The sequence below is a fragment of the Pleuronectes platessa genome, chromosome 9 (genome assembly GCF_947347685.1).
Source record: "Pleuronectes platessa chromosome 9, fPlePla1.1, whole genome shotgun sequence".
Lineage (NCBI taxonomy): Eukaryota > Metazoa > Chordata > Actinopteri > Pleuronectiformes > Pleuronectidae > Pleuronectes > Pleuronectes platessa.
The window spans coordinates 3,894,336-3,915,113 of NC_070634.1; the positions used below are offsets into that span (position 1 = coordinate 3,894,336).

Here is a 20,778-nt window from a genome sequence, read left to right on the forward strand (position 1 = left end):
CATCCTGACATTGATCACACAGGTATAAAAAGGGTCTCATATACACCCTTTTTTCACAGAAAATCTGATTCTTTACCTTTTCATCCAGCATCATGCAAAGACACCACACCCATCTTCCTCTTTGCATCATGTGGATTTCCCCAATCCCCTTCATAGTTTATTCCCTGTTCTTTCATATCCCATATTCTGTTCCTTGCTTTTGTTCTTTGCCCTGGCTTCCCCTCCTCTTTCTCTTAATCCTCAGTATCTCACCCTTCATCTCTCGTCATCTGTGCAGCATCTATTCTGTCTTAACCAGGAGGATTCTGCTTAACTCCGACCTTAAACTGTCACAATTCAACATTTAAATAAAAGTCAAGTCAAATTTAAAAGATCCATCCATCCATCTATTTTAGTTTTCCCTTAAAATATCCTCCTGCGCCTCCCAAGGCTATGATGTATGCTATGAATCCCATATAATAAAGATTAATGTCAGCCCAATAAGGCAAGTAAATCCTATTCTGCAAATAAAAATAGTAGGCAAACTGATTTAATGGTTTACCCTTCACTGCATCCATGGATTATTAATCTTCATCACTCTTCTCTCAGCGTTGTCCTCCTCTGTATCATCCCCTCTTCGTGCGTCATCCAACCACTTCAGTTGTAAAGGAAAGGTTCTCTCCATTTTCCTCTCTCTCTGACTTTCTCCTGCTTCAGCAGCACCTGACTCTCTCAAACACACATGCAAACACCTAAAAACACACACACACACACTTTCTAATACACACACTCAACAGCTGTTCAGTCCAATCAACTGGATTAGAGGGTTTAGTATCAGTATCAATTACCTCCTCAGGAACAAACAGTGCCAGAAATTGTCCCTAGCAAAACTCCCAGACCTTCTGGAATCCAGAGGGCATGTTTTGTGTGTGTGCTCTTTAGAGGCATTCTTCATTTCGTGTCTCAATTTACTGAAACATTTTGTGGGCTGGGAAATGATCAGTCTGTCAGAGTCGGCATCTGTGATTCCAAAGTATTTCTTAACTACTTTCCCCAGATAGAACTTGTAACATCAATATATCAGTCAGTACTGGATCCATCTTGCATACATAAAGTGAATCAGGCAATATGCTGTGTCATATGTCAAAGGATTCAAATCATTGATTGGATGGATTTGTACATATAAAATGTTCCATTATCTTGATCCTTATATATTTTCTTCTTTTCTTCGGTTTGATGAACCATCTCTCTACCTGATGCCTCCAAGTGGGATCATTAACTATTAATGCATTATAATCTATTGTGATTTATCATTATAAATAAGCAATGGGTTGTTGATATTTCTTTAACGAACAATTATCCAGATTGGTGGTCCCAGATGAGTCCACAACTATTTAGAAAATAAACATAGATAATAAGACAAAGGAGAAGAGGCTAGGTGACGAGGAACAAAAGAGATAGCATGTCAAAGTTGAAGTTGATGAAGAACACATAAAATGGTGATGTAAAGCTTAAAGTTCTTCTAGTTTCAAAATGTAGAACAACAAATGCATTTTAAAGGAATTGTAATGCCCACCAGTTCGCAAGATTTTCTACTCACATGATGATAACATGGAAATACAGTGGGCCTCATCCAAGAAGCATACCTAAACATATGAGAAACTAAAAAATTCAGCAAGTTCACCGCAATCACCTTTTCGCAAAACTTACGAACAAATGTATTTGTACAAACAGTGTTTACATGAGGCCCAATCAAAGTCCCTTACCAAAGCACAGACGAGAGTTATTAAAGCTAGTTCTGCATTCTGTATGCCTTCAAACATGATTCACTAAAAAACATATTTGCTGTTTTTGTGGTATAGAGACAGTTGTACAGTGGGTTGTTACAATTGACATACATTTTATCAGTGAACACATAATATATATATATATGAGTTTTACATTTGATATACTGGATATGTAATGCACTTCATATTTGACCGTTGTAGTTATTATGGAAACAAACATATGTAAGATCTCGCCTTTTATTTTTAAGCTTTCTTAAAAATTACAGGTAATTACTAGCCTGGATGCCAGACGAACTTAGCCCCGCCCACAACAGATTTGGTCGGGCAGTTCGGTCTGGGGTCGCTCCATTGGCAAAAATTATGGCCGGACCGGGCCAATCAGATTGTCAGGGCGGGCTTTATACGATGATTGACAGATGATCAACGGTAACGTAATCAACCACGTCATCAAAGTGCCCTCGGGTTGAATTCGTTTTCAACAAACATGCCTGCCGCTGGCGAGCTGAGATGTGTAGATGCTGCCATTGAGTCTGTTTTAGAAGACATCGACAGCGCATTCATTTTGAAAGAGGAACACAGAACGTGGAGGCGACGCCAAAGCACCGCGCTAATCCCTATCGCCCCGGCGCTTGGCTGTTCACAACGGACACTGAAGCGACGCTGAACCGCCGGGCAGCGCTAACAATATCACCCGTTGATCCAGTAGATCACTGCACGGCTTTGTGCCAGTCACACCGGAGGCTGAAGCACCACGCTGCGCCAAGGCTGCCTAGCGGTGCTTCAGCCTCCGGTGTGACCGGCACAAAGTTTTAACATGGGAGTGGATGGGAGCCAGCTGTTATTTAAGGCTTGGCGCTGCGCTGAAGCGTCCGGTGTGAACCCGGCGTTAGTAAATAACTCACAATGCGTTGCTTAGCATACGTCACATACTACGTTGCTCTGATTGGTTGTAGGTCTATCCAATTGAGCGAAGAGGAATTTTACTTCCTGGTCAGTTGAAACACGCCCCATAATTTTTTCCCAATGGAGCGACTCCAGACCGAACTGCCCGACCAAAATGTTGTGGGCGGGGCTAAGTTCGTCTGGCATCCAGGCTAGGTAATTACATCTAAAGAGGACCTTTAAGCTGTTGTGTCACTGAAGTACAAACTAAGTCTTTCTTAAGTAATTTTTCTAAGTCATTGTTCGATTTAATGGAAAGTGAAAGGCAAGCCCACTCTTTCCGTTTAAAATTCGACTTTCTTGTGTGGATCTGTATTTAGAATATAACCCCATCTTCACCTATAGTTAAAATAATTTAGTGTTACAATTTAGCTACAGTGCACAAGTTGACGGTCACATGACTGTTGGACCCAGCCACCAACATTTGCATGCTTTTCATGGGCATAATAATAGACATTTGAGAGGCTTGCACGCACTCTCACTTGGACTATTTCCACATTTTTGGCTGTTTATTAAGAGTCTCCTAAAGCAGAGGTTTTCAACTGTATTTGTCCTAGGGACCACCATTCTTGCTAGAAAACTGATGTGCCTAAGCGCGCGTGCCTACGTGTGTGTGTGTGTGTGTGTGTGTGTGTGTGTGTGTGTGTGTGTGTGTGTGTGTGTGTGTGTGTGTGTGTGTGTGTGTGTGTGTGTGTGTTCTGGTAATCATCACGCGATGGGGACCGTTAACTGTTTACACAGTCACGTCATGGGGACCGGTTGCGCTTTGGGGACCAAAATCCCGGTCCCCATGAGGATAACCCTTTTAAATGACTACTAGAGCTACTCTGAAGGTGCCCGTGAAGTTTTAAGCATTGGCCCATATGACATGTTTTTTGGTGAGTGTGAGTGTGTGAGCATTGCTCATTGGTGGCCCTACTGTTTCTAGTTAGTACTGCACCCACTGCTTCACACACACACATCTTCCAAATATGGTTGGGTGCCACCCACTTCCTTGTCCCCATTAGTAATGATTCAAGCAGCGATGACATTTTCAGCATCAAGAGGTAGCTATCAACAGTAAAAGAAGATTATTTGCCGGAGAAACTAGCTAAGAAGATAAGAACATGTGCAGAGGAGCAAAAGTAAAGCATAAGGTAAGCACAGTTGTATCTTAAATAAGTATAAGCAGTGTTGAATCCTCAAATTGCATGTATTACCTGTACCTAGCTAGCATGATTAATAGCTCTGATTAGCTACAAAGGCTAAGTGTAAGACCTCAAATGTTTTACTGCATTTCTCTTACTACTTGCATGCATGATGCATATATGTAGGAGTTTATGTAAACTGAAGGAGACAATCAAGTCAAGCATTTCTGAGTTTTGAGTCTCATTTTGTTATGATGAACTTAAGATCAATATAAGCCCTGTTATGCTATATTTAGTATGTTTAAGTTAATTAATAGAGAACATTATAGAGCACAGGTTTTGACTATAGTCAGACAATTCAAATTACAGTTGTTCTCATTGTAGACAGTACCATTATACAGAATAATTTAAGTCTGACTGTAGCTTCCGCTGAGGGGCTTTAAATTTTAAACAACAGAGGAAGTGTAACCTGGCTGCTCTGGATAGCCTCTATTTGGAAGCTGGTTATGAACCGGCCCTTTTAACTTATTTTCTTATTTAACAATGGGCAGGTTCATGTGGAAGAGGCAGAGCAGGTTATTAAAGAAACATGGTCAGAGGCATAAATCTGGAATTAAATGATAGAAGATTAAATCTAAAACCTGCAGTTAAGTTAAATTAGCCACAATCACAAATGACAAGTCACTAATATGATAAAATGTCTAGAATAGAAAAGTAGAGCAGTAGAAAGGTTATTAAAGTCAGGCAAATAAACAGGTAAAAGCTGAGAAATTTTACTGTAAATATTACTTTTTTTGCAGATAGAAAGTTAAAGTGTTTGTACAGCTAAAGCAGGGGAGAGAGAAGTTCTTGTGTGATGAGGTCAATGTAATTGAAAGGTGTATCTGTATTCATAAGGCGGTGGTCTAGTGGCAGAAACTTGGACTGTGGGCAGAGAAGGTCTCTGGTTCGTCTCTGGTGCCACTCCACGGAGAGACAACAAAAGACGAACCTGGATTGATCAGTCCAAAAATCCAAGAGTCTCCCTGCCCTGTCTAGTGCCCCTGAGCAAGGCACCTTACTCCCCCAACATCTGCTCCCCGAGCGCCGTACATGGTCGCTCACTGCTCTGTGTGTCCTGCACCAGATGGGTCAAAAGCAGAGATTAAATTTCCCTACCTGCATGAGTGTGCCTTTGCATGTCTGTGCATGTGTTTGGGACTAATAAATGCATCTTAATCTTAATCTTAATAATATTGAATAGTCTATGGATAATTCTTTCATGGTTTTCATTTAACCCAGTTCTGTTCTGTGTTGCCCTGGTAGATAAGAGAAAAGGTGTCAACACTACCAGTTATTATGTGGGAATAACACCACATTTGTTGAATTTAAATGAAGTAAAAATAGTGATGCATTTATTTCCTGTTTAAAATCACAACAGAAAAATAGCTGCTGCTGTGTTTTCCTTCTTACTTCACTCTCTTTAAGTTGCTTTTAAACATGCACTGCAATCTGGATTATACCAAGAGACTATCCAGATAGGGGCAGTTTGTAAAAACGCAAACGCTCCGGATAATCCAGAGTTTCTCCTGTCACCCCCCCAGTAAAAACTCTGCAGATTGTCCGAATAAGCCATTGAGAAAATACAGCAGGAGATTATCCGGAGGATTCAGAGCCGGCGAGTAGGCAAATTCATAGTGTTTTTAACAGCTCACACACGTGAGACTGGGATAATAAAAATATCTCAGCATGAAAAATCTCCCTGTTGACTCTTTGTTGATAATGTGGACATATTCAAATGCTTGTAACATTGGTGTAAATGCAAAACTAAATACAATGACATTCTTTTGCCATCATCTTTGATGTGCTGTTAACAAAAATACTATGCTCTCTGCTACTGAATTTGTCATCATGTCATGCCTCTGGCTTGCTCTACCCAGGCGCCTCCTCCTCTCTGAATTCTACTGCTGTGTTTTTTATATGTGAAAGCCAAACTCCTTCATAATTATTCAGACATAAACATCTCTCATTTAAGCTGTTTTCAGGCATGACCTGCAGGTAAAATCTAAAGAATTGGCTTTAGATTTTGACCCGGTTTAGCTTTCACACATGCACAAGACAGATATACGGTGCATATATGTTTGTAGATGTGTATAGTTTATGCAACAACGCACGGGAGTATGCATCATCCTGTAGGCAGAAACGTTACTCATGACAGAGAGTGAAGGAGAATGTTTCTGTAGTTGAATTTTGCAAGAAAAACAATCCTCATGAGGTTTTAGGCAACAACAACAATTTGTAGTACCACAAAATCTTACTAAGCAAACAAATCAAACAAATATTTTAAAGTAAACTCATTTGTTTTAATCTTTTCCTTCAGAAATGCCACCACGGATCAGCAATTCAACATGATATTTCACAGACTGACAAAATCTGCAAATTAGAGGTCCAGTATATGTATGCAGTAAAAGGTAAGGTGGTATCTGCTGTAAATAATCAATGAATAATTATCATTTAAAATCAAAAGAAAAGCTCCAGAGTACATTTAATAGGGACTAGAATGCTGCAGTGGTCAGTTTTGGTTTCTTTTGTAGTATATATTAGCATAAACTCATTGTCAACAAATATAATTAATGGATCCTCCTGTTTTATTGAAAATGTTTTTATTGTTTGCAGGACGTGGTATATTTGCAAAGGGTACAATTTGTAAAGGAGACTTTGTTGTACAATATAGGGGGGAGGTCTAGAGGCGGTGGTCTAGTGGCAGAAACTTGGACAGAGAAGGTCTCTGGTTCGTCTCTGGTTCGACTCCACGGAGAGACAACAAAAGACGAACCTGGATTGATCTGTCCAAAAATCCAAGAGTTTCCCTACCCTGTCTAGTGCCCCTGAGCAAGGCACCTTACTCCCCCAACATCTGCTCCCCGAGCGCCGTACATGGTTGCTCACTGCTCTGTGTGTCCTGCACCAGATGGGTCAAGAGCAGAGATTACATTTCCCTACCTGCATGAGTGTGCCTTTGCATGTCTGTGCATGTGTTTGGGAATAATAAATGCATCTTAATCTGCATCTGCATTTTAAGGATATAATAAGTGATGCAGAATCCCAGAGAAGGAGAAAACTTTACCACCCCTGATGTGCTGCATTCATGTTTGCCTTCAAGTGGACTTAAGAATTCCTAAACTACACTTCATATACTATATATTGTGACATTTGTATTTTTTCTTTTTCAATTTTTCCAATTTCTCAAGTATTGATGCCTTTAGAGAAGATGGCTCAATTGGGTGACAAGTTAATGATGAACACAGACGTACTAACTCCAAAATGAAAAAAATTGATGTTAATGGAGAACCCCACCTTTGTTTATTTGCCCTGGATGACATTAAAGAAGGAGAAGAAATCGCCTATAATTATGGAGGTGAAGACTGCCCATGGCGAACACAGGTATGTTGCACAGAACACAGCAAATACAATGAGTCAAGTATCACAACAATTTAGTAGAATGAGAAATATGTGGACCTAATTTGGCTGTTTTAATATTGTTATAACCATGTACACGTTACATATACAAAAAATACCAGGATTGCCTATCACAACTTGTTTGGACTTTAAGCTGCAATGCATGAGCGACCACTTAGTGTAGTGAAAATAACAGGAACATGAAATAACAAACAGGAATCTAATTTACAAAAGTTTTAAGAAGCTATTGAAGGTCAGTTTAGATCATTATAGATATTATGTTACTGAACTGAATGATCCTCTATTAACACTGCATCCTAGCAGGGTTGTCTACAAACCTCTGCTAGCAGCCTGAAGCTCTGATTTGGATTTATATGTGAAATAGTGCAGAGTGTCCAAACTTTTCAACTTCCATTGGATGAATGGAAAAGTCATTGATTCACCTGCATTAGCATAGATGATATTAGGATATTATAGGTTTGTCACTTTAGTGATTGCAAACAATAGCATTGGTTCATTAAAGATCTCAATAATGTTTTTACAATGACATACCAAGCAAAACCTTTTGTCGCTTGTGTTTACATCGAAGACTACTGATGTCGTCGCAGGTTTTTGCGATGACCACTGGTTATGTAACGGCTCTTGGAGGGCTGTCCCAATTAGATGGGGAAGATTTCAACCTCTGTTTCAAGGGGCAAGAATACCCTCGAAAACAAGGGGTAGGGTTAGGGAGAAGGGGCGAAATGGGTTTGGGCATAATTACAAAGCATTGAAATGCTATCACTTTATATGTTAAAGAATCAGGGTCATTTGCCAAATGTATCCAGTCCCGCTTATGACTTATGAGCCAAATTATTATGAGGATGTAATCTCAAAACTTTATCTGAATAGAAATATTGGAATATAATATAAGTAAATATTGGGAACGTTTTACTTTTGTTTACAGACAACCAGCATCACTGTTAACACCATGGAGGAGGATGATTCAGATCCTGTCCACTCAGAGAGTCTGATGGATTGTGCCTTTGGGCCAAAGACCACACCTGAAGAGGTAAATTCATGTCCATCACTGTTTTATCATTATATGATCACTCTTTGTTCAGAGTTTGTGTAGAAACTGTGTGTGAACAATTAGGTAAAACTTGTACACACAAGGAAATGCAATGTTTTGTGTAAAATGTCTCCACAAAGCTTGTGTTAAGTTGTGTGAACGAGAAAGAGCTTCGCTGGTCAGAAGCAGAAACTGTTACAGACAAATTAGATAAAACTGGTCCCCACAATGAACTATAATGTTGTGTGTAAAATGTCCCCACAAAGCATGTGTTAAGTTGTGTGAACGAGAAAGAGCTTCGCTGGTCAGAAGAACAAACTGTTTCAGAAAAGTTAGATAAAACTGGTCCCCACAATGAACGATAATGTTGTGTGTAAAATGTCCCCACAAAGCATGTGTTAAGTTGTGTGAATGAGAAATAGCTTTACTGGTCAGAAGTTATGTAAATTGGTAAACAATGACATTTCAAGTATGGTATCTTGAAGGTTAGTGGTAGAGGTATATTCAAGGTCGATGTCAAACTTCACAGTATTTTCTTTCTTGATAAATTATCACTCTACATTTTGGAGTCACGTGGTCCCCACAACACACCTTCTGACAGTGTGCAAGTAGTAACTGTTTTTGAAAAGTTAGATAAAACTGGTCCCCAAAATGAACGATAATGTTGTGTGTAAAATGTCCCCACAAAGCATGTGTTAAGTTGTGTGAACGAGAAAGAGATTCGCTGGTCAGAAGTAGAAACTGTTTCAGAAAAGTTAGATAAAACTGGTCCCAACAATGAACTATAATGTTGTGTGTAAAATGTCCCCACAAAGCCTGTTTTAAGTTGTGTGAATGACAAATAGCTTTACTGGTCAGAAGTTATGTAAATTGGTATACAATGACATTTCAAGTATGGCATCTTGACGGTTAGTGGTAGAGGTATATTCATGGTCGATTTCAAACTTCACAGTATTTTCTTTCTTGATAAATTATCACTCTACATTTTGTATTCACGTGGTCCCCACAACACACCTTCTGACAGTGTGCAAGTAGTAACTGTTTTTGAAAAGTTAGATAAAACTGGTCCCCACAATGAACTATAATGTTGTGTGTAAAATGTCCCCACAAAGCATGTGTTAAGTTGTGTGAACGAGAAAGAGCTTCGCTGGTCAGAAGAACAAACTGTTTCAGAAAAGTTAGATAAAACTGGTCCCCACAATGAACTATAATGTTGTGTGTAAAATGTCCCCACAAAGCATGTGTTAAGTTGTGTGAATGAGAAATAGCTTTACTGGTCAGAAGTTATGTAAATTGGTAAACAATGACATTTCAAGTATGGTATCTTGAAGGTTAGTGGTAGAGGTATATTCAAGGTCGATGTCAAACTTCACAGTATTTTCTTTCTTGATAAATTATCACTCTACATTTTGGAGTCACGTGGTCCCCACAACACACCTTCTGACAGTATGCAAGTAGTAACTGTTTTTGAAAAGTTAGATAAAACTGGTCCCCAAAATGAACGATAATGTTGTGTGTAAAATGTCCCCACAAAGCATGTGTTAAGTTGTGTGAACGAGAAAGAGATTCGCTGGTCAGAAGTAGAAACTGTTTCAGAAAAGTTAGATAAAACTGGTCCCCACAATGAACTATAATGTTGTGTGTAAAATGTCCCCACAAAGCCTGTTTTAAGTTGTGTGAATGACAAATAGCTTTACTGGTCAGAAGTTATGTAAATTGGTAAACAATGACATTTCAAGTATGGCATCTTGAAGGTTAGTGGTAGAGGTATATTCATTGTCGATTTCAAACTTCACAGTATTTTCTTTCTTGATAAATCATCACTCTACATTTTGGAATCACGTGGTCCCCACAACACACCTTCTGACAGTGTGCAAGTAGTAACTGTTTTTGAAAAGTTAGATAAAACTGGTCCCCACAATGAACTATAATGTTGTGTGTAAAATGTCCCCACAAAGCCTATTTTAAGTTGTGTGAATGACAAATAGCTTTACTGGTCAGAAGTTATGTAAATTGGTATACAATGACATTTCAAGTATGGCATCTTGAAGGTTAGTGGTAGAGGTATATTCATGGTCGATTTCAAACTTCACAGTATTTTCTTTCTTGATAAATTATCACTCTACATTTTGTATTCACGTGGTCCCCACAACACACCTTCTGACAGTGTGCAAGTAGTAACTGTTTTTGAAAAGTTAGATAAAACTGGTCCCCACGATGAACTATAATGTTGTGTGTAAAATGTGTGAAACATGTTTTTTCTAGATTGTGAATTCAGAATTAGTTTAGCAGAGCAGACACAACTTTGGTCTCAAAAATTCTTATATGCACTTTTACTAAATTATTTATTGCGTATGTGCCTTTATTTTCAGATTACAGAGTTCAAAAATGAAACTGAGACTTTTGTACCAAAATTAAGACGGCCTACAATCACTTTCAGTTGCACTTCAATTTTTCAAGTTGCTGCAATTCGATATAGTCTTTTTTTTTCAGAACAGTCAAATTATTCTGCTTATTATAATATAAACTGCTAAAATAATCAAATTATGACACAAAACTTGCAAAACAGCACAATGAATAATTTCTCATCTAACTGTTACAGCTCTACATATTTATAATCTTTTCATAAATTTTTTTAGATGAAAGACACAGATCTGGAAGATTCTGAACTATTTGATTCGTCATCAGAGAGTGCAGATGATCACGTACCAGATACCATATCCAAAAGTGACAGTGACAGTGATGCTTCAGTTCAACTAAACTTTAAGAACACATTTCTGCCTCTTAATGATCCTGATAGCTCAATGGGCCCCACTGTCTGCGATTATACAACACCAGACAACATGATTTTGGATGGTCAAAACATTACACCTGAAGCCCACAGAGCAGTAGAAGAACCCCGGTCAAGTCAGACTATAAAGGACATCGTTAGATAGCAGTCATAAAAAAAAGGCCAGATCAGAGACTGTTTTCGGTGTCGCCAACTGAAGATGTTGCCACCAATACTTTGTCATTTCAGACCTTTGCCGCATAACTGTTGCTGCCCCCATTTAATTTAGTTTTATCTGTATATTCATGTCTGCAATAATCAGATAAAGGGTTGTTTGGCTGATTCTAGAGTCTATTAGGTGCTTAAAGTAGGACTCAAAACAGTTAGTTTTAATAGTATAAACATACAAACAACTAGTCCCTATACCAACCACCTGTCCTACGTCCTCACAAATCCATAGTTAGTTAGATTAATGAGTGAATCAGTACATTGTTTTTATTTATCCAACAGATTCAACATTTTATAAATACAGTATTTTCTTCATGACAATTTTGAGAAATTTATGTCAGTGAATGTGAGTCCATGTCATTGATCAGAATGAACAGGGTATTTTTTAATATAACACAGCATGTACAGCTTATAAGAAAATTGAATCAAAATCCTCTTTCCCACTGACAATTTCAGGCAGAATGCACATATCAGTGTTTTCTTGGCCGAGTAATTGTATATTTTAGTTTTCTTATACTGTAGAAGTTAGTTTATACTTTATAGAACTTGTAACTTTGGATTATAACTCTTACACACTTTGGAGTCCTTGTATTTACAAATGTGTTTTTCCGACCACTTAAAGGTACAACTGCCCAAAAGAAGAAAACACCCTGGAAGAGGACAGACGTGAAGGCAGTGGAAAGGCACATGAATCGATTCATCACATCTTGAATTGTTCCAGCAAAGTTTGACTGTGAGAAGTGTTAAAGGGCTGAACCAGAAGCTCTTAAGGACCGGAGCTGGCAGAATGTGAAATTCTACATATATAACCGCATTACAGCCAACAAGAGGAAATTAAGTAAATAATGGGAAGATTACCACCAGTAAGCGGTTGCTATGTGGTTGTCTGTCTGAAATTAAAAATATCTTACAAATTTGACTGAATAAGAATTATTCTTTGTAGGGATATAGATAGCCCGTCACTGTTTGATAAGTTTATATTCACTTCAACCACATTACACTAATAGTCCTATCAAATTCTGCTTCATTGTAAGGCGGAGTTCATGAACAGCAAGATTTTCTGTACAAAGTGATGCTTTGCATCCCTATCACCATTTACAGGTATCATGTTATATCTCTACATTTTCTATCAACAACTTTTGTTCTTTTTTGGCTAGACTTTATTAGTTTTAAACAAACAGCTCTAACAAATGTAATAATGGAAGGACTTACGGTATCAGTAATAATGTATATAATAATGCTTTATTGAAGCATGGTCCCCATTAGTCTTATAACAAGTTGTGTGAGTCATGCAAATGATATGTAAATGAGGTCCCCATCAGCCATACCTACCCGTTTTTTCTAAGGTCCCCATTTTGCACAGTCAAAACACTACTTCATAAATTTAGATATTTTAAGGTGTGCATGTACTAACAGATTTTTTCTTAGTGTCCCTGATTTTTTCATACTTCCACAACCTCTAGAAAGGGTGGTCCCCACAGGTTATGATAAAAAGTGCACGCCCCACAAACCATGGAAACCAGTATGTGTGTGTGTGTGTGTGTGTGTGTGTGTGTGTGTGTGTTTGCGTGAGTGGATAGAAGGAAGTTTTAACATTTGGTTTTCCATGTTGATTTTATTTAAAAACCTAAAACAAATCTACAAAAATGTGTAAAAAACAACAAAAACGGTTGATTTTCAGTGCTTAAGAATTGAAAACAAAATCAACATAAACTGGAGCTACAACTGAATAGGGAAGATGACAAAGTAATGCAGAATATGTAACAAATGATAATCATACAATATCACACAAACAATTGAGGCCTACTTAAGTTTAACCTCATGATCACCAGCAGCAAATCCCACCTACTGCGTGAGTAGTACTTCTGTGTGTGTGTGTCTAGAGCTCTCCTAAGAAATTGTTCCTCAACCAGTGAACGTGGTAAAGTTGACTGTTATTGCAATTAATTGTTTTGGCTATTATGCCAACTTATTTGATTGATTATTTTTCTTATTACAAAGTACTTGTTTTTCACTCTTTTGTTTTATTTAATATTTTCATTATTAATTCTGCCCTTTTGTGCCTTCTTTTGGGGAAAATAAAATTCCCATCATACAAACTACATCTCCAACACCAGCTGAGAGTTTGTCTACCTAGCTCAACCACTCTTCTAAATCTACCTTTAAAATACATGCACAGGGGAAAACTACTGGCAGTTTCTAGCCCCAAGCCGGTTTCAAGGTTCCCCTCATCACCTTTATATTATTTTAGACATATTTTTCATATTTACATTTTTCACGATATTCAAGAGTAATCTGGAAATGTGTTGAAATATCAAAGTGAATTTCGCGGACCCCCTGCAATGCCGTCGCGGGCCACCAGGGGACCGCGGACCCCTGGTTGAAAACCCCTGTCCTAAAGTGTTGCTGTATGCGTTCTTCTCATTAGTGACTCAGGACTTGTCAGTAGCATTTTACCATGCAATCTGGAGTAGGAGGATTTTCCAGTTAGCTACTCACTCATATGGTAAATCGCAGAGCTGCCACACAGAGCAAGAACAGACGAAGAGACCAACACAGACACAGCAAAGAGTTGCATGCACAGAGGGCTCCTGTGTTTCTGTGCAAGAGAGATTACGGGCACATTTTTGTTTGATTTATTGAATCACTTTTGAGGTACTGAGTCTATATAAGTTGTTTTGATTTGGGTTGAATAAAATGTTAACTGGTGAGGGGCTGTTGTCTGGCCGTGTGCGGGGAGGCCCACAGAGGAAGGGTCTGCTTTTCTCTGTCTGGCAGCTCTCTCTGCCACTTTTAACCAGGGCAGTGAAAAGCTAACTGGACTCAGCCGTGCTAATAAACCCCCTGGCACTGCTGGAGGTGTTCTGCAGAGTCACCTCCACATGTGGGGTCTGACCAACACAGCAGCCATCCTCTGATAGAGCTGTCATGTTGTCAATCGGTTTTGCATAACGTCGTTGGTGACGATAAATAAATGAATTGGCAAAGAAGTAGAAGAGTTGACTCAGCAGGCAAACATTGTTGAAAATCATAGATGTCCTTGATGTCAAAGAAAACACATTTTTGTAAATTTGGATCTTTTGTTGAGAGAATGTTCATACTGAGAACTTTTTTAATTTAAGTCTATATGTTTGTATTCTATTGTCCTGTTAATATTTATTTATTCTCTTGTCTGCCTCATCCTGGCCTGCCTGCTGCTGTAACAAGTGCATTTCCATGATGTGTTGATAAATAAAGTTTGAACTTTTTTCACAAATGACGCACCTTAAATATAGTTGTATGACTGAAGGCAATCAAGATCAAGTACAAATTCAATACTACTTTTATTACAGAACTGGCTTTATCATGCAGGGATTATTTATTACCAAACTCATGTTTCTAATGGTAAGTTTAGCAGAATTGCTTAAATTCTGGCACCAGTAGTTTGGGTTTGCTGCCAATATGAATTTGGGCAATTGTCTGTATATTTTTGCATGTATTTACCTCCTTTGTTTATTTGTCAGTGTGAAAAAGCTTGTAAAATAACAGTGAAACATTCAGATCAGTTCTGGCGCTCTAAAATCAGACTAATAAAATACTTTTTGAGGGAAATGACATTTTGTTAAAGGAGAATGTTGGAAAAACTCTAAGATACATGAGGCCTTTCAATAACAAAATAAATTAACAATTAAATAAATAAATGTGCAGAGAAATCAGATTTTATCAGAGGTTTTACTGAGATTATTAAATAGCCGTGGTTAGGGAGGAACATCCAACAGGTTTATTACAGGGTGACTCATCGTTCTTTAGCCTGTTGTAGGGCATTTTCTCAAACAGCTCAAGTATGCACAACTGCAGGAAATAGCAACACTCTACGTCTTGTCTCAAAGACTCAGATCTGTAAATGTATCTCAAACAACAACCTATTTTTCATTATCATTCTGTTTGGAATTGCATAACCATATTAACATATCGAATGTCCCTAAATGGGAATGACAGGGTATGAGAGTATGAGGCCATTTGAAGTTCAAACCCATAACCCTGTGGCTAATTCATGACTTGGAGCGAGGCTGGCAGATGTAGCATGGATCTCTCTATCCCCTTGTGTCTATGTAACCCTTTTCTCGGGTTGAGCTTGCTTTGAGTATGTGTGTGTGCATGTGTCCGAGCAGGTATATATGTACGTATAAAGTCTATATATGTGTCCTCATGCATGTACGAATCCATCTCTGGTTCACCAAGTTATTTTACCCTCAAGCTGTACCATTCCGATGCATGTCTGTGCATATGTCTGCTTGCTTGTTTGAGTAGATATTTTTGTGTGTGAATGTGTTCTGTGTAGTTGTATACAGGATGCAGGAGCATGTTTTACTGTGCATCCTTTAGCTGCACTGTGTTTCCTCCCTCACATCCAGCACAATGAGTCTAATAGGAGCATACGTGACTGAATGCATACAAATTGCCCGAGTTCCACTGCTGTCTGTGAGTGTGGTCTCGTCACACAGCCCTAAGTCAGTCTGACAGGCCAACATGCGTCTAATTTGGTACATTTGGTACCGGAGGATGCAGTAACGCTGGAAGTCACAAGAAGGGAATGTGAAGACACACAATCACCCACATGTCCACATTTGGAAATTCAGCACATACAGTATGCATTTCTTTATTTAAACTTAGACATTGGCAAGTATATGTTCAACCCTGATCCCATTACATCACAGTTTTCAGATACTGCATGTACTGAGTAGGACCCTTAACTGGTTGGTGCTCTCTTGTGGAAAAACTCTGTCATGAGGGTGTTGTAAATGTGTTTCAAGCTGCAGTATTTCATGTTTCTGGATGATGAATACATATAGAAGTATCACCAACTTTGCTTTCCCCATTTTAGAATCTCTAAGCCCTTCTGGTGGCGACCTCACTGTTGTTGGTTTACTCTCACTGCTCTGATTATTTAGCTGTTTTTTGAAAAAAACAAAAAATGAAAAAAAAACTATTTTAAGACCTGAGAGAACCGAATGACAAAAAGTCAAAATTTTAAGATAGTTGGATGATAGAGGATTGAAATACCTGAACTCGGGCACAACATTCAAGTGATGCAATGTTGCGAAAGCCAGTCAGCACTGAGAATGAAAGTCACAGGGTGATCTAACCCGCAACTTGTTGGCTTCAGTTAGCGATGGAAATGACAGTTATACATAGACAGCTCCTAGAGAAGCCAGTGAAAGTCCCCCAGCCATGTGCTCCTCTGGATGGTCCTATGGAGCCACACACAATGGTGCTGGCTCCACGTGCATTTCCACAACTGGTGCTATGCAGCAGTTGCAGCAAATAAGTTTGATCACCACAGAAATGAGCTACTTAACAATGGTGTTGAAAAGAATGTAGGGTTGTAGTGGACTTTGAATGGGTGTGCTAAAACTAGCAAAGCATTTCAGAAAAACATGTGAGCCTGCACTTCAGTTTTCCCTGTTGACCTTGAGTCTATTTTAATGTAGGAAATTAGCAAATGTGTGAACAGTAAAGATCATTTCATTGTGTATGATTGTTCAAATTGTAAACTACAAACATGGAAAGCCATTGTTGTCAGTTACAAGTCAATCACTTTGAAAAGCATGGCATACAGTCATCTCAATTAGGTTAATGTTTCCTTTTCACAGATTTGATATTTCTGCCATCTACTAGCTGCGTTGTAGATAGTTTAAGCCTCCTTTACTCATTACATTTTTTGGCTGCAGCAAACATTAGTGTTTTAAAGTCTGATTTATTTGAACTAAAGTTAAAAAAAATACCTCAGGTATTCAGGGAGCTTGTTCCACAGCATGGAAGCATAGAAACTAAAACTAGCTTCACTTAGCTTGGTTTTCATTCTGTGAACACTGAGTAAATCTGTCCCATATGACCTGAGGGGTCTGCATGCTCCATAGAATACAAATACATTAGAGATGTATTTAGTGCTGTATCAGGCTAGTAATAGGATTTTAAAGTCCATACTTTGACACACAGGAAGCCAGTGCAGTGATTTAAGGACTGCTGTGTAATGTGCTCCGATTCCTTAGTGTTACTGAGAACTGTGGAAGAGCTGCAGCTGTCTGGTTGATTTTTTTTACTAAGATCTGTGAAAGCACCATTTCAACAATCTAGCTTGCTGTAAGAAACATATTTAAAAGTTTTATGTATCTTTAGAATTTTTTTTTTTTTTTAATTGTAGGTCAATGTTTTTATAAGAAAAACCATAACTCCCACATTTCTAGCTTGATTTGTATATTCATGTAGTCATAGATTGAAAGTGAGGACTTACAGTTCTTTGGGGCAAGTAACACTGTTTTGAACTGATTCTGTTTAGTTGGAGAAATGTCTGTTACGTCCAGTGTAGTCATCTGCTGCTAATGTTGTGTTAAGTTGTGTGTCATTAACTTAGTTATCATAAGAGACACTGGAATATTCCATAATCGGAGAAAGAAAGACCACGTAGATGTTAAAGGGACAGTTCACCGAAATTACCATGACCTATTCACCATTCATAGACCCTCGGACACACCATAGTGTTGCTACATCCACTATAGCTAAGCTACTTGCAGTGGACTTTGAGGCTTACAACACAGTTTATATTACCTAGTTTTGAGTCAAATATGATTGTCTGGGCTTGCAGACACTTGGATGACACCACACAAGCAGTATGGAGGCATGCTGTGTTTTCTCTGTTGATTAATTTTGTCTGAAGAAGGACTCACCCTTGACTTCAATTGTAATGGATTCTGCTGCAAAGGGTTTTGTGGACTCAAAGACTTCTCCCACCCCTACATCAGCATAGTGGTGACATAGAGTAGATTTTTTGGGGTACTATGCCTTTAAATAAATCAGTGTTTGCAAGCCTTTATTTATTCATGGTCAGTTGTTGGAAAGTGACGGACATGAACGGATAGTAAAATGAAACTAGGCAATGTCTATACAAGCGTTGTTCTTCATAAACAAGGTGATTAAAAGCAGATAAATTGTACTTTACGCAAAGACCAAACAGTCACTATGTTGTAAATGTGCTTTAGAAACAAGTCCCATCTACTTTTCCAGCCTGTCATATGGTCAACTGTGTCAAATGTCGCACCAAGATAAGGTTATACCGAATCAATCTAAATGCTGTGATAGTCAAAATTCAGACTAAAAAGCATTAACAGGACGGTTTTACACCAAAAGCCAACGTCCTGTCTCTTTACCCTCCTCCTGATGAAAACCAGTCTGCTCTGATCAGTCAGCCGGCCAACTCTATTGTGACAACTCTGCCCTTTTTAGATCCATTTTATAGATTTGAAGTATCTAAGTATCAGAAGGAACCTGAAGTTTTGCTTCCTGAAAGGGATTTTAAAGGGATTTTAAAGGGATTGTCTCCCTGGGGAAAGAGTTTATTTTGAGAATTTATTTGAGAATTTATCCATAAAAACTATTCATTTCTCTTCACGATATATTATTGCATTACTATGATATTATTATGCAGTTAAACCACCATCTGCCTAATAAAAAAAAATTCAGTACACTTCCTGGCAGAGAATCAGAACACTGTTATGGATTCTTTGGGTAAAATTTGTTTAGCAAGAAGACATCACTGCTTCTGCAGGCCAAGTTTAATAGTTGGATGCACTACTTAATGTGCTAACGTTGAGTTCATCTATTTGAAACCGTTCATGCATATATCCCTCTTGGCTTTTTTCCACAGCCCAGAAGCACAATAAGGAACTCAGGACCTTAACCTGCATTTTGATTATAGGAACCTGATTTGGTTCTTGGGCCATAGATCCTGACCCACAAATAGTCCCTGCTCCCGTGGTAGTAAGTGTTAGTTGCCATATGGTATTCTCAAAAATGAACACTGTGCTGAGGGGTATACAGTTTTATGCTAACATGGAGTATGTGGGGTATGCTGTTGGCTAAGAGCCGTCTGTTCAGATTAATCTGAGTTATGACTCTGAGGAAATTTTTGACACAAACTAAGTAAGTTTACTGCTTCCTTGAGCTATGTCCCAGCCACAGCTTTAGCTCCAGCTGCTGTGTCGGCAAATGTTTTGAATCAGCAAGCCAATCTACCACCATGGTCAGAATTCTCATTTATACAACATACCCACCTCCCAGATCACTCTAAAATAATGTTTTGTTTCACAGAGAAAGTGGGCAAATAAAGGAGAGCCTGATGTGCAAGTAAATAGCTAATTGTGTCTAAGCCAATTGTGTGATTTCATGATAAAGCACAAACAAGCAATCATAAAACACTCAACTTTCTTAAATGCATATGGATATTATACAGCCAAAATACAATGAATAACTCAATGTTCCTTTTGTCTAAACCCTAACCACATGTATCATTAAACTGTATGTACTTTACTTCTGTAAATCATGAAAAAAATGTTATCTTAATTAAGGTTTCAGATGTAGCATACTTCATAACATTCACTCTTGTTATTTGCTCATAGAGGGAGATTTGGCAGTAACTCTAACCACATCTCTTGAGCAGAGAATCTCCTGCTGTGTTGCTCATATGTGAAAGGCAGACTCCAGAGGAAGTCCAGACCCAATTGTAGGGACATCCTCCAGTGGTCATGTCGGACAATAGCTTTGGTTTTGTCATCTTGCTGAGACCTTATAGACTTGAAACTAATGTAGCTTTTACTCACATGATCTATTATCATGAGCTGGACAACTGATACTGACTGTACAGTTCATAGATGTAACACAAGAGCTACTGTATTGTGCTATTGTAACATATAGATTAATATTCCTAAATGTAGCATCTCATTACTAATGTGAAAATAGTTAATACAGACTGGGATTAGGTTTTTCTTAATGTGTGTCTAAATTTGATTTGATTTATTTAAGTCTATGGTTCTGTAGTAGTTTTGGCAGTGTACTGCATAAATGCTGCATAGATGTGCAGACTACAATGGGGGGGGAGGTAAAACTGCAGGACTCTTCAACAAGTTAATTGTTACCAATGATGAGAACAAGTTATTTCTTATTCGCTCTATTCCCATTGTAGATTGAAGCAGACGCTTGCTGATGATACAGCCTTCATTTACAACATCGCCTGAAATAAAAGTCGATAGACCCCAGCTTTGATGTGCTACCAGTTGACTTTGGCCATGTAGATTTTCCCGGTGGTGAACTAACTAGACCAGGTGGGGACGAAGGGCATAAGATGTGGTCTAGATAGAGCACGGTAGAGAGAGGGACTGAGAGAGACAGAGAGTTTGTACTTACTTTGGGAACCCCAGGAGAGTCTAAATGAATATGTCAACACACTATTGATCCAGGCGCTGTCACTACTATTCATTATCTTGGCCCTCCTACCTCTGGTTCCCAGTCTCTCCATCTTTGGCTCTCATGCTGTCAAATCCAAATTTGTCTCATTTCTCTCTCTCTCTCGATCATATTATCTCTCGCTCATATGGTGCCCCCAGGTATAATCAAATAACTGTCACAGAGATGGAGTGTATC

At 38.5% G+C, this 20,778-nt stretch overlaps 1 protein-coding gene across 2 annotated transcripts in view; it reads left to right on the top strand.

Moving 5' to 3' along the window:
* LOC128448298 (inactive N-acetylated-alpha-linked acidic dipeptidase-like protein 2) overlaps positions 1-20,778 on the top strand; it is a 447,438-nt gene that overhangs the window by 317,988 nt on the left and 108,672 nt on the right. The window lies entirely within an intron of this gene.